The sequence below is a fragment of the Thermobia domestica genome, chromosome 18 (assembly GCF_964235325.1).
Source record: "Thermobia domestica chromosome 18, izTheDome1.hap1.1, whole genome shotgun sequence".
NCBI lineage: Eukaryota > Metazoa > Arthropoda > Insecta > Zygentoma > Lepismatidae > Thermobia > Thermobia domestica.
The window spans coordinates 56,779,993-56,792,754 of NC_137471.1; positions in this window are offsets into that span (position 1 = coordinate 56,779,993).

A 12,762-nucleotide genomic window follows, 5' to 3' on the forward strand; every position below is an offset into this window, starting at 1 on the left:
CCAGTTTATCTTTATAAAAAGTTCTCGAAATTGTTCAGGAAAACCGGTTCGGATCGAACTTGTACTCAAAATTCTTAAGGAAAACTGGTTCTGATCGAACTTACTTACCTTTATCAATGTGAGATAAATAGTAAGGCTTATCTTACAGGAAACATGTAATGAATATATACGTTGTAGTATATTCATAAACGAATGGGGGAAATTTCGTAATCAAAACTGAAGCTTTTCACGAATGTATAGAAGATACAAACATCATTAAGAAAAGCAGATTATCCAAGTTTGAGATGCGTTACCGATAATTCGTTTACATAGAATGCATGGTTACGAACTGCAATTTCCAAAATAGCGAATCAGCGCTTTGTCCGTGATACAGATAACGGCATTTATTTCTGTGGTCAACTTGTTCGTTACATATGATGCCATGCGATTTTTAGCTTTGGATCTATATAAAAACATAGTTTACTACACTGAGAAAAATCAATTCTCCGGACAGCGGTATATTGTACATATATACGGAATCCTCTTGCTTACTATAGCAATCAGTACGGAGCATACGTTATCCGTATGCTACATAGGCACTGTCCTTAGATGTTACATCATGCCGTTGCAGGATGTCTGATATGTAACAGTCTTCCTTATATTACATACATATATGTATGTTACTTTCGTCAGCTGTATGTTATATACGTCCATTTGTATGTGAGACCCTGACCGCCTATATTGTTTCATACAGAAAGTACATACAAATGGAACACTTATACAGAAAGTATTATAAAACATGTGTTTTCAGTTATACGTTTGCTGTATGTGAAGTCCAAAGACTACAGGATTTACAAGTGTAACATAATATTTTACGTACGCTACGTACAATTTTTTTTTCTCAGTGTACAGCAATTCTTTTCTGTGGCCAACCTTTTCGCTACATATAATACCCTGGGGTTGTTAGCTCTGAATGTATATTAAAAGCATAGTTTACTATCATATAACCAATATCCACGTTCGTATAAAATTTTTGTGACTTGGTAACAACTTACAGTGAAAACATAAGAAAAACATGATTTTGTTGGGCATGAAACTTTCTTTCGATCCCTGTTGTTGGTGTTGAAACCAACCAATAATGAGAAAGTGTATTTACACCCTTCTCAACTTAAAAAGAACGTTCCGCGAAAATTTCGTAAATATTCGTTGATTTTTATAAAATAGTGAAATTCGTAGAGAGTTAAGATGATGATCTCTGATAATTAAAAAAAGAGAAATAATTCAGAATGGCTTATACAATATACACATCATCATTAATAAATATATTTTTAAAGGTATAATTACAGTTTTCATTTAAAGCATTCGTGAGTAGCTGGATGTAACAGTTTTTTTTTTTTTTTTTTTTTTTTTTTTTTTTTGAAAGAGAATTGTAATTGATATGTGTTTAATAGCACGTTTTAATTTAAGGCATTGTCGCTGAATAAATTTGCACGAGTTTTCCTTAACAAAATACATAATTATAAAGGGTTGTAAATACACCGTTGCAGTTCAGAGAATCCATGCATATAATAACTTACGTGGGTTATCCAGAAACAAATATCTAATAAATATACAGTTTAAAGGTATTATTAATGCCACTTCAATTCAACGCATGGCATTCTTACACTGTAAAAAAAATGTTGTTATTTCAACGACATGCCTATGTGTTAACACCATTGTGTTAAAATATAACACAAACAGGTGGTTAGAACAACTCACTCTCCATTTGGAGTTGTGTGTCAACTGCCGGTAGTTGAAATGACACACAGTCTCTGTGTTAAAGTAACACACGTGTAAAATCTTCGGTGTTGTTTTATGCATGATTGCCAAATATGTTGGTCAACTAATTATAAAAGCTTATGAATTGAAGCAACAGACAAACACAGTAGAAAGAAATACTTAAACAAATCCAAAATTTCAACATGCAAACCGCACGATGTGTTTTCAATTGTTTTACATAATGTTTCTGAAGAAATATGTCAACAGCGAGAAACAACATCGTATTACTGTGTCACTTCTACACTGCACTACAGTTCACCAGTCACCACCGTGTGTGCTTTAAAAATGCCGGAAAACAAGTACAATCATGATTGAGAGGCAAACATATTATAAGGATATAGGTAAGAGTTTTCTACCATTCTTGAACAAGATGTTGGTGAAGGTTGTGTTTCGCACCATCAAGAAATACTTCACAATAGATGTTGGAGAGGACAACAAAATTTTTAATGAAGATTTTCTATATGAAGTGTTCTGTAGTTTACTATTCTTATTTTAAAAGTAGAATCTTCGGTAAGCGTAAGCATGCACACCACATGGTTTTCCAACACAGAAAAATGGTTACATCAACACCACACACGGAGTTATTTCAATACCGAAATATGTGTCGTAGTAACACAGAATTGGAGTCGAACTAACACCAAAAACGGTGTTAATCTGGTGGTCTGACCTTGAATTTTAACACAGCGAGTGTTGAATTAACACCAAAAACGGTGTTACTTATACGGCTTTGACCTTGAATTATGACACAGATTGTGTATTGAAAAAATAAGAAAATGATATTGAAGTAACACAGGGACTGTGTTATATTGATACTTGACATGGTGTAATATTAACACAAAATAATTAACACACTACACTGTGTTACTTTCTTCGTGTTGGTGCAACATCGCCACAAGTAACACTCAACAATTTTCTCCACACTATCGATCCTGACATGGTGTCGAATCAACACCGAAAATACTAACACAGATCCGAATTTAACACTGCTCAACACCGGTTGTGTGTTAAAGATATAACACACTCCCTGTGTTAAACGCCAATTCCGCAGGGTCTGTGTTGAACTAACACCGCATTGTGGTAATCACGCTGGAACCACTGACCTGTGTTAAAATTGAGTTGAATTAACACAACCATTTCTTACTGTGTAGTAAAAATTCTTAACCGTTTTAGTATATTACCTAAAACATGGAATACTGAAAAAGCTAGTTAGATTAATTAAGATGTTAGAATGATAGAACAATAGAAATAAATCTGGAGGAATTATCAAATGTTGGCAGGGACATGGATTTAGAAGTAAATGCAGAGAAAACTAAATACATGGAAGTTCGTCTTGATCGTAATTTGCAAATTATGGATGTGTCAAAGTATCAAATAAAACTTTCGATAAATTGGATACTTTCAAATATCTAGAATCAATATTAACAGACTAAAATCATATCCATGAAGAAATTAAATGTCGACTGAAAGCAGGGAATTCGTGTTATTATTTACTTCAAATTCTTCCGTTTTCGCGAATTCTGTCGAGGAATTTGAAGCTTACAATATATAAGACGATAATCATGCCTGTTGTACTGTATGGTTGCGAAACATGGTCACTTACGTTAAGGGGAGAATGCAGACTGAAAGTACTTGAGAATAAAATTCTGAAACGAATATTCGGACCCAAGAGGGACGAGAATGGGGAATGGCGAAAACTTCATAACGGGGAACTGAAAAATTTATACCGTTTACCAAACATTGTTACGGTCAAGTGTAAGAGGCTCCGAAGGCAGGTCATGTAGCCACAATGGAAGAAAGTAGAAAAACTTTCAAAGTGTTAACTGAAAATCCAATCGGAAAACATCCATTAGAAAGACCTAAGCGCAGATGGGAGGACAATATTAAGATGGATCACACAGAAATAGGAATACAAAGTAGAAACTGGATTCAGTTGGCTAAGGACTGAACTCAATGATGAACTTTTGTGAACGCAGCATTGAACCTCAGGCTTCCATAGGCCATAGAGTTAGTTATAAGCTTCAGCAAATAAATTGTAAAAGAATATTCATTAATACAACAAGAAAGTATAATTTGTCAATGTTAACCAAAACAATCAAAAACGTTTCTTAGAAATCACAAAATAGACAAGTTACTCATAAACAAACAAAATGTATTCTTTACAATAACAATAGGGCTTTTCATTTCCTTGTTCTCAGGTAAGAAATTTTACGTGAAGCACTACCAATGAAGAAAAAGAAATGAAAAAAAGAATAACAAACAAAAAAAACCTGTAAGACAAGAGAGGAAAAAAGGAAAGAAAAACCTCATTACAGTAAATTGGAATGAGGTGGAAAAAAATAACGAACAAATGAACACGAAGACAACTAAATAGTGTGGAAGAGAAACATGTTAAACAAGGGAAAAATAAAAGAAGACAGATAGGAAATGAAACCATGCAAAAGATACAAGGAAGAGGGGCTTAAAAGACAAGATAAAAAGAAAAGTGAGAAAGAACGACACACAAAAAATACAAAAATAATTAAGAGAAACAAGATTTTTTTACAAAAAAGAAAAAGAAAACGAATAGCGTTTTCTTTTAATGTTCATATAATGAACGATAGAATATTTCTACAGTTTGTTTTCTGAGAAGAGAAACATAAATATAAGAAATTCGCTTTTCTTAAAATATTATCTTTTCTCTTTCTTTTTATAAAATAGAAATTTGTAACGAAATGATGTTGAAATAATAATGAATGCTAAACATGGCAAAATTCACGCTCTACATAACTTCAAAACTGAAGTTTTATGTAATGAATATGCATCAAAGTTGTATGAAAAGCAAGCTTTTCTTCTTTATCCCATCATAAACAAAAAAGGAGAGAAAAATGGAGGACTTCATTCGTAAAGGTTCAAATTAAATTGCACGTGTTTTAATTGAATGCTAAATTAGTCTAAGGGTAGAATGAAAAAGAGAATTCATGTCTTTTCTATTACTCACATTTTGAAAGACCTTCTTGGAAAATACAGGTAAGTTTCGTTTCACGTCTGTGAAATTGTGAAAGACATACAAACTATGCAAATTCAATATTTAAACCGGATATAACATATCCGTAACTTCCGGTTGCAAAAAAGAGATAAAGTCAGAGATGGAACCTGTCCTTCGGACCTGAATCCTTATCAAGAACAGCTTCTTCCTATCTCTTACGAACAATTATTACTGTATAGAAATCAATATTCAAAACCGGAAGTTGTATTAGTGTTTACTACTTCCGGTTTCAGTAGGTGAAATCTATTTTGGGATCATTGGAAACCGGAAATGACGAGAGATTTCTACCACTTCAGGTTGCAATTGAGAAATAAAGTAGGGGATGAATCTTGTTCTTAAGGTATTTATTCCGTATCAAAAAACTGCTTTCCGCTACGTAAGACCAGTTTTTCACTACATCGGTCAGTGTTGAAACCGAAAATTGAAATTTTCACGTGTTTTTGGTTCGAATAGATGGATAAAGGTCGAAATTAAACTTATTGTAAACTCATATCTCTATCCATTTCCACTAGTGGTGGGCACAAAAACCGGTTTTTCGGTTTTTAGGAAAACCGAAACCAGTTTTTGAAAATTTTCGAAAAAAGGTTTTCACCGAAATCGGTTATGGGTTTTCTCCAAAACTAGTTCGCTTTTTCACCGAAACCGGTTATTAGTTTTCTCCAAAACCGGTTCGTTTTTTTACCAGATTCGGTTTCGGTTTTCTTCAAAACCGGTTCCGTTTTTTTTCATTTTTTCTATTTCTGACCAGAATAGTGTTTTGTTTTTCTCCGGAAACCGATTCCGTTTACACAGAAATAGTTTTACGTGTTTTCCAAAAGTTTTCACCAAAACCAGCTTCGGTGTAAACCGAACCGGTTTTGTAGAAAACCGAACTGTCGGGTTTTCGGATTACGGTTTTTCTATAAATCGGTTTCCGGTCATCCCTAATTTTCAGTCCTGCTATCTCTCTAAATGTTGGCTTTATGGAGAAAAATATTAAAAGCGAAAGTAGTAAATTTCTATCACTTCCGGTTTTGCAATTTCCCTCTCTTTCTATGTTTGCTCTATGGACATCAAAGCGGAAGTAGTAACTTTCTATCACTTCCGGTTTCAGGAAGGAGATAAAGATAGAGATGTAATATTTTCTTGGAATACTGAATTGAACAGCTTCTCCTATCATTTAACGCTTTTGCTTTAATTCCTGTTCATAGACAGATGGACCTAACCGTTCTATAAAACTTACCTTTCTTATGCACAGTATAGTTCAAAAGTCCTGAAAAATTATTCCCATCACTCACATTTTAACGAAACTTATTTCCTAAATGTGTGATCAGTTTCGATAGACATTTTAGATCAATGAAATCTTTTAAGATTCCAGACTTAAGAAGAAGAATGATTCAAGAAAAGTATATTTATTATGGAATAAATCGTGAAATAAGAAGATGGACGAAAACGGGAGAACACCGAGAAAACCAATGATCCCGATATTATTCACTACAAGCTCTCATGGGCTAGGATTGAACCAGGGATCCTCGCACCAGAGGTGATAGCTCTACGATTCACTCACCGTATAACAATATAGATATTGCGTATGCAGACTCTTCCCTCTCTTGTACAAATACTATTCAAAACTTGATGATAAAATATCTAACTTCATGATAATTGTTTAATCAAAGTTAAAATAAAAATGAAATGAAATCTTGCAGTTTAGCGTCGCACGATTATGCCCTTTAGGCTAAGGGAGATGGATGATTAAGGCAAGCGCAAAAATTGGTAGAATGAGATTGTTGGAGGAAACGGAAGTACCCGAAAAAAACCCACGGACCCTCTGTTATCTTCAGAATAAAATTAACTTGGTCGGGGAAGCAACTAGGGACCCACAGCACCAGAGGTAAGCGCTCTGCCACTGAGTCATCTTGCCTCCTTTGATCATAGTGAAATAGTAACAGAAATCTTCCGTAAACCAAGATCTGTCTTCGTATAAAATTTCCTTACAACTGAATGAACTGTTCTGGCGTAATAATCTAACACACAAAGTTAGAATTGTTTTGTCTGTATACATATCTGGGTTTGGGAGTGGGGGATAGGTGGTGGTGTTGCAGAGTGAAAAAATCTTATTTTCATTTTTTTTAAAGTTAATTACATAGCTTGGCGTGTACTTTTTATTAAAATTTCTAAATATACACGATACATACTATACGCATTTGGAAACCCTTTCTGTTCATGTTTTTCAGAAGCCACGTGGATTTGTCTGCTGAAACTATAACACATACTATTCATGAAGAAAGTGCTAACTCAGAAGAACATTCTGCATGTGTTGAATTCCAAATCGTGTTCAAATTGAAGCAGAATCCATTCTTAAGAAATTGCCGCCTTCTGGCAAAAGAAAGGTATTCAGAAGTTTAAAAAAAATCGTCATATGTATTTTAAAGGTTTTCAGACATACTTACACAACACCTTTATATTTTGAAAATTCAGTTACGCAAATTCATAATCTATTGATTTAAGTATTTTCTGAAAATAGTTTGTTTACAAGTAGTATGCCTTATTGTTAGGGTTATGTGTGTTACTGTTAGAGTTATGTGTGTCACTATTAGGATTATGTGTGTCACTGTTTGGGTTATGTGTGTTACTATAACGGTTATGTGTGTCACTATTAGGATTATGTGTGTCACTATTAGGATTATGTGTCACTGTTAGTGTTATGTGTGTCACTATTAGGAGTATGTGTATTACGGTTAGGCCTATGTGTGTTACTATTAGGGTTATGTGTGTCACTATTAGGAGTATGTGTCATTGTTAGAATTATGTTTCACTGTTAGGTTTATGTGTCTCACTTTTAGGGTTGTGTGTCATTATTTGGAGTATGTTTGTCATAGTTGAGTTTGTGTGTCACTGTTATGGTTATGTGTCACTGTTAAGAGTATGTCCGTCACTGTTAGGTTTATGTGTCTCACTGTTAGGGTTATGTGTGTCATTATTTGGAGTATGTTTGTCATAGTTGAGTTTGTGTGTCACTGTTATGGTTATGTGTCACTGTTAAGAGTATGTCCGTCACTGTTAGGATTATGTGTGTCACTGTTAAAATTATGTGTGTCAGTATTAGGAGTATGTGTGTCACTGTTAGGAGTATGTATATCACAGTTAGAAGAAATCAAACAACAACAGATATAATCTGCCGTTTGATAGTATAATTTCCATATTCAGAAAATAAATAAATACATAAATAGTATTCTTCAGCAGAATAAAAACTATCAACTGTAAATCACTGGCAACGAACGACGTACTTTTTAACGTCATAAAGTTTGTTTCCATAGCATTTCTCAAAAACTACGCATGAGAATTTATCTACAAGCATCTTATTCTGAACAGTTAGATGTGATCTATCGATTGGTATACGTCTTATCTTTGTACAGTCAGCGACAAACGTTCTTTCTGTTTGGTAAGATTTATTTTCGGAATAACGATGGCATGGCTGGAACGTACAGAAAATACGTTTTTTTTTAATTCACTGAAAATTGTACTCAAATTGAATTTCCATTTTGATGTTTGTATTTACGAAACTAATTCCATTAAACACAAAGAACTTTTGTCACTGACTGTACAAAGATAAGATGTATACCGTTATGGAGGAATCGTTAACTTCGTTGATAGAGGTGATCTATCAGATTGATACCCTAAGACTGGATTACTTGCACAAGATTTAAGAAATTTTAAAGAAAATCGCATGTAACTTACAAATGTAATGATTTAGAACGCTGTATTTTAAACATATAATAGCTAGATATATAAGGCAAACATTAGTGCAAGAACATTTTTAAAAATTCAGTATGACCATAGTTATTGAAATATAAACTTTGGTGTAAAGTATGTTCAACATACGAATATTACGTTTCTGTGCAATGTTTTCTCTTCAGTATTTATACATTTTATTTTCTACACAAAATTGCATGCAGTCTACAAATATTGATATTAGAGTGATGTACCGGTATCAATACTTAGTTTCAATTATCGATATTTGTAAAGAAAATTATGTATTTTCGGGTACCGGCACAGGAACTATATTCTAGTAGTTTAGCATATGTCCCACAAAAAATGCCAACTCAGAAACAGAAAAAAATCCCCGTGAACTGACTTGCGTTGGTTATTCCTTATGTCCAAGAATATCATCCCAACCATAAACAATGGAAGATTTACGCGGTTTGGGACTTTCAGGCTCAAGTCCCCCCCCCCCAAAAAAGTCTTGTGATTTCTAAAAAAAAAAAAGTCTTTGTGAGTGAAACCTCTCTCAAACTACTTTTCCCTATCCGATCCTGTTCATATTTATTTTCCAACACGAAATTCATCCCGGCATCTACCTAAATAGGAAATTTACCTAAATTTAGAATGCAGGAGGTTCCAGTAGTAATAATTTCCTATCTAAGCGGTATTTTGGACCGGTGCAAAGTAACCCCGAGTAGAGGTTGAAATCGTCTCTTCCCAATTTTACTTTTTTATGCCTTTAAAACGTTTCACATTTCAATTTCAACTATTGCATCCAAGTCCCATTATACACAGTAGTATTCTACGAAACTGACTTAACGTTGACGGAAATTCTTGTACGTGCTATCTTTCAAATTTTGGCGCCTTTACAGTGACTGCTTTTTATACCTCTACAACAACGAACCCTTCCGGTAATTAGAACTGATGTTAACCGCCAACATTATAGCCAAAATGCGGTTAGATGTTCTATCTTACGGTGGCAGTTGAAACTTTCTCTTTACTGTCCATAGTTTTACCCGACAGAGGACTGTGAAACTAACTCTTTTCATATTTTGTGCAAAGTAACCCCGTCTTACGGTATCAAGATGTAAATAATAAAAATCAGTTCTTCCTGTATTCCTATCTGAATACTTATGGATATCATCCTTGCTTGATAGACAACCTGCAATGCTATTGAGATTAGCGGGTTAGTATAATGCTAAGGAAGCCAATACTAATCTGTCCATAAAATTAAACGGCTTTCTACTTGCCAAATCACAAAAACTTATCTATTTTCTATTTACAAATATTCACTCATGCCAAAGCATAATAAACTCGTTTTAAGAACAGCAAAAAAAAAAAAAAAAAAAAAAAAAAAATTGACGGATTTTTCTACGTGAAAATGGAAACCTACAAACTTTTAACTAAACGGATCTATTTTATATTAAGCCTAATTGTATATGTAGGCCCCCTTACTGTAAATTAAAATGTTCCAAAGAATTATCGTGTTAATTTTGGTTCTTTATCGTTCTTTTGTGGATTATCCGCAATTTCTGCGCCACTCAGATCGACGGATAATTATGTGTTAATTATATACTTCATTTACAATAATTTGAAGTAAAACGCTATACTTAAGTTTAGGTGTGCGAAAATTTAGCTTACTAAGGAGCTTGGTTCACCAAAAAGCAAAACCAAACTTCTTCACGTTGTGTACCCTGTAACACTGCTACTTGTTATCAGGGGTAAAAGAAGGGAGAACGCGGGAGGACGCTGTTACTCCACTTCCTAAATTATATTTGGCGTTCCCCACTTCCTAAAAAAAATATAATGGGCGAAGTTAGGCACGGGGAAAGGAGTGACGTCATCCGTACCCCTACCTTTTCAGATCCACTTTTAACCCTGGATCGATTATACGGTTATAACATGTTAATAAAATATTAGTTAACCAATATTATAGTTAAACCAATTTATGGTTAGACAGGAAGTTAGAGTTCTTGGAAAAAAAATACATTTTCTGAGCCATGGCGCCATCTTTTCTTCCCATCATCCTGTAATAGCGATGTTACGGAAACAGAGGGCGAGGTAAAGAAAAGGAAAAAGAATAATAAAAAAAGAAAGCTAGCTTGCAATCATCTATCCGAAGATATGTGCTCGTGCATAGAACGTGGAACTTCTCTGAAAACTACTGCAAGAAGAAACTGGTCCCTTGTGAACTAAACCGGTCGTTACGGTTTCTCGTCATGACAAGTGAAAAATCCGGAGAGACGAACTAAAGAAAGAAGAAATATATATATATATAAAATATACTGTAGCTCCCCTACTGATACATATAGCAGTACATTTTGAAACAAGCGAGAAGAAAAAAACTCATATCTGACGAAGGACGAACATTTCTGGTAGGGACAGTATATATAATAACTTTTACTGCATCATATTACATATGTATCTCTGTATTTTATGTAAAGAAAAAAGGACACTTTTATTTATCACAAGATAAAAAAAATGTGCTCAGCGTGGAATTTTCCTATTTATAAAGTTCTCTTTTCTCGCAAACAAAATATTTCCTTCTATTCTCGCTTTGTAGGTAAAATCCTGTCTCTTGGCGTTCTAGTATTCACAAAGGTATTATTAGGTTACGAATAAGAATACCTCTGCAGGATTAATGCGCTTCCTCTTTTACGGTTAGTTGTCTTTGTCCTGTAAATGTCTGTGGTGCCACTGGTAGTATTACAATCTGTTTATATAAAACAGAATCCTCTAATATGGCTGTCAACACAAAAAAGGATACCCTTTAAACGTTTCGACTAATTAGAAGTAGTCACTTTGGATTCTAGCAGAAATATATATAAAGGTTTTCAGAAAATTAATACCAAAAAATAATCATCAGGATCTAACGGTTCAAAAAGAGGGTTTTTCAGATGATTTTGATGCCACATTAAGGACATTTACAAGATAAGAACTAAACTAAATTCCTGGTGCAACAGCTCTCAAGGTCCAGGATCTATCAGCTGGCTTGCGACACTCATACCTTTGGGGTAATGTGTGGGCAGCACATTGACTCCCCACTATATTCCTAACGCAATAACCCTCAGAGACCAGGGTCAGCATATCGGCTACTCTTGTCATTACTCCCGATTTCCTAGACTGGAGTTCATTATTTCTTTCTTTCAAATAGCTTCCCAGTTGTTCTCACGAAGCTAGGTAGACGCCGCAATAGCACCATAATCTGGTGAGTACGAATAGCACCTATCTTTTCTCTGACCAAACCTGGCACTGCTTGACTTCGCTGGTCGCACAAGAAGCAGTACTGCAGTACGTCTAAGGCATTGGCTCTCTCGAGATAAGACGAGACAGCTCTTCGAATACAAACAAATACACTTTCGTTAGTAGGAACGCCATTCTTCGCTCAAAGATGATCAAGTTTTTCCAAAATATCCGAAAGAAATGAGTTGAATAAATGAATAACGAAAAGCAACACGTTTATCCTGCCCTGTTATGTAAGCCCGCACAGTAAATATGTATTGTTGGTTGCATATATGTCAGCGTTCTTCAGAACTACACAAACATGCATAAATGTGGCTTCCCTCAAGAGTGGAATTATATTATGTATAAAACGAAATTACTTCTTTTTATGCGAAAACTGATGACAGACAGATTATTTTATTTATTAGTATAAATACCTGTATATATGCATAAAATCGAATTCGAGATTTAACGAATTAATACGTTTCATAGCCCATATATACCAAAAAAGAAAGAAAAAAGTAACTTAAGTTATTGCTCATAAAAATTCCACATGAGGTAGTTTATTCTTGAGGATGACATTTCATTTTCAACCAATTTTCTCGAAAACAACTCAGCACATTTTATTCATATTTCATAAGTATTTTTTAACAACCTTACAATATGGCTTAAATCATTTATTTGCTTGTATATTGAAGTTAGTGTTCCTTTTAAGCAAGGTTATATGAGACGTGGACCTACAGTTTAAGGTGAAATCCAAATCACCGTAGTGTCTTCAAATTTTAATGTTCTCCCACGTGCATCTAAAGCCAGCTCTATTAAATCATTTATCTTGGAAACATTCCCAAGTGATAGTTTATTCTACAGAGTAAGTTACTCTATTAAATCATTTATCTTGGTAAATATTCACAAGTGATAGTTTATTCTACAGAGTAAGTTACTCTATTAAATCATTTATCTTGGTAAATATTCACAAG